This window comes from Emys orbicularis, chromosome 8, assembly GCF_028017835.1.
Source record: "Emys orbicularis isolate rEmyOrb1 chromosome 8, rEmyOrb1.hap1, whole genome shotgun sequence".
In the NCBI taxonomy this organism is placed as follows: Eukaryota; Metazoa; Chordata; order Testudines; family Emydidae; genus Emys; species Emys orbicularis.
This window is the reverse complement of record NC_088690.1, coordinates 47,285,407-47,291,406: the sequence shown is the minus strand read 5'-3', so window position 1 is coordinate 47,291,406 and position 6,000 is coordinate 47,285,407.

Below are 6,000 nucleotides of genomic sequence, written 5' to 3'. Positions count from 1 at the left end.
CCTGCACCCTGGCTCCGGTCCCCCTGCAGGGTTTTTTTTTTTTTGCTTCGGGCGGCAAAAAAACCAGAGCCAGGCCTGCTTATTTCTCAGCAGTTCATCCTTAATTTGGCATCCTCAGTTGTGACCCACTAAGGCACGGTTACAACAGGTCATCACAACTCTGTCATCTTTAGGAACCACAGATGGTAACTCATTTGTGTGTATATGCTTGCTATAACCTGTAAACAATTTTTTTTCATAATTAATAAAGGTTTAGTTTATTACAGGATTGGCCACAAGCATTGTCTTTGGCGTTAGATCTGAGATACAAATTGATCTGAGGCATGTGGCTGGTCTCTTTGGATTGGAAATAACCTGAACATTTTGTCATCTTTGGTATAGGTGACCAATTGTCACTAAGTCCAGCTTGCTTGGGTGGCAAGGTAGATGGAGAGTCTAAGGGGACTGTCTGTGACTCCATGGTAAGTCTATTATAGTGATCCAGGAGTTCATATTTGTTGCTGGGTTGGTGAAACCTAATTACAGAACACACCACCAGTTTGCGGTATCTGCCCTGAGGCAGGCACTCACAGTTGTGAGGCACTCCAGAGAGCATGACTTTGTTAAACTGCGGTTATTGACAACACTGTTGTAAAAATGGTAACTTGGCAATGCCTGTTTATTCTCTCCCAGACTTCCAGGTAATATTTGCTCAGTTTTACAAGTCAGATTTGCAGGTTTTCTAATGCCAACACTGCAAACTTAACCTGGGGCAGGTTCTACAAATAAAGCTATGTGCTTTCTGCCTTGTACGTAATCACGCACAGTTATCTACTTAGAGCCACATAATATACATCTATACAACAAAATAACATTCTAAAGGAGCTTTTTTTAGTAAGGAGTATTCCTATACTCTGCATTTGAATTCTTAAGCCTGACAGAAAAATGAGTGAGGGCCGGCTATATAAACCCCTGTTCAAGCCACTCCCAGAGGGGGGCCAGGAAACCCCACTGAGTCTATTACATGGTCTATTGTGGGGAAAAGTTTGCCCCCTGGAAAATGTACGGGGCTCAGACAGCATTTTTGCTGAGATCTGTAGAGGCCCTATGCCTCTACAGTGATCATGTACCTATCTGATCTCTCTGGGTAAGTTAGACTGACTTGGTCATTAGCTTGCCTACAGAAGTTCTATACTTAAGTAAGCATTTAAGTAGTGCACAGGCCTTGAGCTGGCCATCTTCATGGGATAAACTGCATCAGATGCAATTACTTGTATTCACATACAAATATTTGCTAATCTTCATATAAAAACTTCAATCAGTTAGCAGAAAAAAAAACGTGAGCAATCATACATTGTGAATAAAACAATTCTGACCAAAATGTTTATTTTTTCTTCCAAACTATTTAGCAAACGGTTACATCCAATGAATCCTTTGGCAGAAATCTGGCTTAGGTCACATGTAACTTGTAAGTAGAAGAAAGGCTAACTTTGCAATGAATATTAGTGAATGAACAAATCCTGCAGTGTTCTCACTAGTCTCATTATATTTGGTGATTATTCTTAAAGCCCTAGCTCATGTAGTAATGTGAACTGATGAGAATATGAGCTTACTCTTTTTTCTCTCTTTTTTTTCTTAGCTGTCACGGTCTTCATACATTTATAGCCTATAAAGCCAAAAGAGGCCATTGTGATAATCTAATTTGACCTCCTGTGTAAACAGAGGGCATAGAACTTCCCTGAATTAACTTCTGTTTGAACTAAAGCATATCTTTTTTAGAAAAAACATCCAATCTTGATTTCAAGTGATGGAGAATCCCCCACAACCTTTGGTAAGCTGTTCCAATGGTTAATTACCCTCACGGTTAAATATGTGTGTCATATTTCTAATGTGAATTTCATAGAATAAAATTAATTTGTCTAGTTTCAACGTCCATCCGTTGGATCTTTTTATATCTTTGTCAACTAGCTTGAAGAGCCCTCTATTAAATTTCTGTTCCCCATGTAGGTACTTAAAGATTATGATGAAGCCCCTCCCTCCAACCTTCTCTTTGTTAAAATAAACAGATTGAGCTCCTGGACTCTATCAATTTAAGGTATGTTTTCCATTCCTGTAATCATTCTTGTGGTTCTTCTCTGAACCCTCTCCAATTTGTCAACATCCTTTTTGAACTGTGGGCACCGGAACTGCACACAGTATTCTAGTAGCAGTTGCACCAATGAGGTAAAATAATCTCCCTTTCATTCTCAAGAGTCCCCTGCTTATATAGTCAAGCATTAGCCTTTTTGGATTCAAAGTCAGACTGTGAGCTCATGTTCAGCTGATAATCCAGGTCATCGATAAACATGTTCAATAGTGTAGGGCCAAGAATTGATCCCTGAGGGACCCCACAGAAAAGTTTAAAAATATAAACAATGTGTACCCTACAAGTTCAAAAACCAGAAGGCAAATAAAAAGAACCCAATATATTTTCTTACTCACAAATCATAAGGTTATCTGATTCATGAGTTTTGAAAAATTGGACTTGGCAGTACTGATATTATTCACAACAAATAATATAACAAGTTTTTTGTTGCAGTTTTTATCCCATTATTGATCAGATCTTCAGCTCATGTAAATGGACATCGCTTTGTCAGTCAATAGTTACTTACACCACCTGAGGATCTCTCTCTGTGTATCCAACAGGTGGACTGGGCACACAGAACTGCAACTGCCACTAGCTACTTCTTTTCACAAAGGTCATTTGAATCACAGTGGATCCATAGTGCTATCCATTTCAAAATGGATTGGTATCTACTAGGTACATAGGAATGGGAATTACCAACTGGATCAGAGACAAGTTCCATGTAGTCCAAAATCATGTCTCTGTCAGTGGTCAGTACCACATGCTTCAGAGAAAGGTATAAGAACCCCACAATAGGCAGATGTAGAATCTGTCCCCTGCATAGGCTTCTTCCTGGTTAATAATAGTTAGTTTGTTTTAAGCCTTTGAGCATAAGCTTTAATATCCCTTCCAAACTATTTGTTGTCATTTAATCATGATAGATTAATTTTGCCATCCTTTGATTTTTTTTTTCAAAAATCATTGACAAATTTGTGCAGAGAAGATCTCAAATTTCTCAGCCCCCTCTTTACAACAGTCTGACAAACTGCTTCTATATGTCTTCTGTGCTTGCTTGCACAGATCTCCTGAGCTTAACGCACAAACAGCAATTCATTAACTGTCAGGAAATGCCTCACCCCATTAGTCACTACTGCTTCAATGAAAATAAATTAAGGACAGGTTAACAGTTCTGTTGAGCTATGTGGACTGATGTGAATGACTGATTATATTTATTTTACTGCTTTACAAGAGTCACTGTTATGCAGTCCACACTCTAATTATAGGCTTAATTCAATAAGATGTACCCTAAACTTGCATTAGTCAATTAGCCCAACCATGCTCCAATTGGTGTCCTTTGCAAAACTCCCATGGAAGAGCTCAATGGGGACTGTGGGTACCCAGTAGTATCTTCAGGATTAGGCCCTATGTAAATGAAGAATGTAATGTATATGTAGTCTGTTTTGTAGGAAGGAGTTCAATAAGCTAAATAGTAATAGGTGACGTATCACTGAAAGATCTCAAATCCTGTTTGATCTGGATGTATAATATAGTCTTTATTACAGTTGGCATTCTTATCAGTGGGAAGTTGGCCAAGATTTCCACTATTAATTAACAAAATTATATCTAACTGCCAAATTTCTACTGATATTAATCAGTGAAACAGATTTTCTTGTTTTCAGATCAAAAGTCATGACTTTGCCATCAGATCTTCACAACTGTAGGGATTTACTTAAGAGGAACTAATGAGATGACCAGGGCCTAAGAGGGTTCAAAAGAGCATTTATTATTATTAATTATTTATTTATTTTATATTACTTGTATTATGGTAGTACCTAGAGGTTCCAGCCAAGATCAGGACTCTATGATGCTGGGTATTGTACAGTTGCATAGTTAGAGAAAGCCCTTACTCCACAGAGTTTAAAATATAAATAGATAGGATAGACAAAGAGAAAGGGAAGCAGATGCATGGAAGTTTGCCCAAGATCAAAGAAAATGAGGGCAAGAGATGGCAATTTAAACTAGGTCTGTCAAGCGATTAAAAAAAAATTAATCATGATTAATTGCGCGATTTATCGCACTGTTAAAAAATAATAGAATACCATTTATTTAAATATTTTTGGATGTTTTCTACATTTTAAAATATATTGATTTCAATTACAACACAGAATATGAAGTATACAGTGCTCACTTTATATTTAGTTCTAATTAAAAATATTTACAATGTAAAAAACAAAAGAAATAGTATTTTTCAGTTCACCTAATACAATTACTGTAATGCAATCTCTTCATCATGAAAGTTGAACTTACAAATGTACAACTTGTACAAAAAAAACCTGCATCCAAAAATAAAGCAATGTAAAATGTTGAGCCAACAAGTCCACTCAGTCCTATTTCTTGTTCAGCCAAGCGCTCAGACAAACAAGTTTGTTTACATTTGCAGGAGATAACACTGCCTGCTTCTTGTTCACAATGTCACATGAAAGTGAGAACAGGCATTCACATGGCACTGTTGTAGTGGCATTGAAAGATATTTGCATGCCAGATGTGCTAAAGATTCGTATGTCCATTCATGCGTCAACCACCATTGCAGAGGATGTGCGTTCATGCTGATGATGGGGTCTGCTCGATAATGATCCAGAACAGAGTGGACCAACGCATGTTTTATCATCTGAGTCAGATGCCACCAGCAGAAGGTTGATTTTCTTTTTTTGTGATTCGGATTCTGTAGTTTCCACATCGGAGTGTTGCTCTTTTAACACTTCTGAAAGCATGCTCCAGAGCTCGTCCCTCTCAGATTTTGGAAGGCACTTCAGATTCTTAAACCTTGGGTCGAGTGCTGTAGCTATCTTTAGAAATCTCACATTGGTAACTTCTTTGCATTTTGTCAAATCTTCAGCGAAAGTGTTCTTAAAACAAACATGTGCTGAGTCTACTACAACATGAAATATATAGCAGAATGTGGGTAAAACAGAGCCAGAGACATACAGTTCTCCCCCAAGGAGTTCAGTCACAAATTTTATTAATGCATTATTTTTTTAACTAGTGTCATCAACATGGAAGCATGTCCTCTAGAACGGTGGCCAGAGCATGAAGGGGCATACAAATGTTTAGCATATCTGGCACGTAAATACTTTGCAATTCTGGCTACAACAGTCCCATGCAAACTTTCTCACTTTCTGGTGACATTGTAAATAAGAAGTGGGCAGCATTATCTCCTATAAATTTAAACAAATTTGTTTGTCTTAGTGATTGGCTGAACAAGAAGTAGAACTGAGTGGACTTGTACTCTCTAAAGTTTTGCACTGTTTTGTTTTTTGAGTGCAGTTATGTAACAAAAAAATCTACATTTCTAAGTTGCACTTTCACAATAAAGAGATTGCACTATAGTACTTGTATGAGGGGAATTGAAAAATAGTATTTCTTTTGTTCATCATTTTACAGTGCAAATATTTGTAATAAAAATAATAATATAAAGTGAGCACTGTACACTTTGTATTCTGTGTTGCAATTGAAGTCAATATACTTGAAAATGTAGAAAAACATCCAAAATACTGTATTTAATAAATTTCAATTGGTATTCTATTGTTTAACAGTGAAGAAGGGCCCGTTTCATTTGATCTACTTTGTTTATATTTTATTCTCCGGTATCTTCTAGTTGCATTTTCTTTGCTTCACATATCTTGCTTCTGTCTTATAATAAGCCTTGTGAAAGTCATATTTGTTTTTTATTGTTATTTGTGTTAGCATATCTCAGAGAAGATTTTCAGTACTCGGGAAAGGCACTTTATTGGTCTTTTTTTCCAGTAAATGCCTTATACCTGTCTGATTCACTATACCTTTCTTTAATACATTTCTCTAGCAAATGGAAAAAGGAAAATTGTGTCCCTTATGTGATAAGAGATTTATTACACACTCTG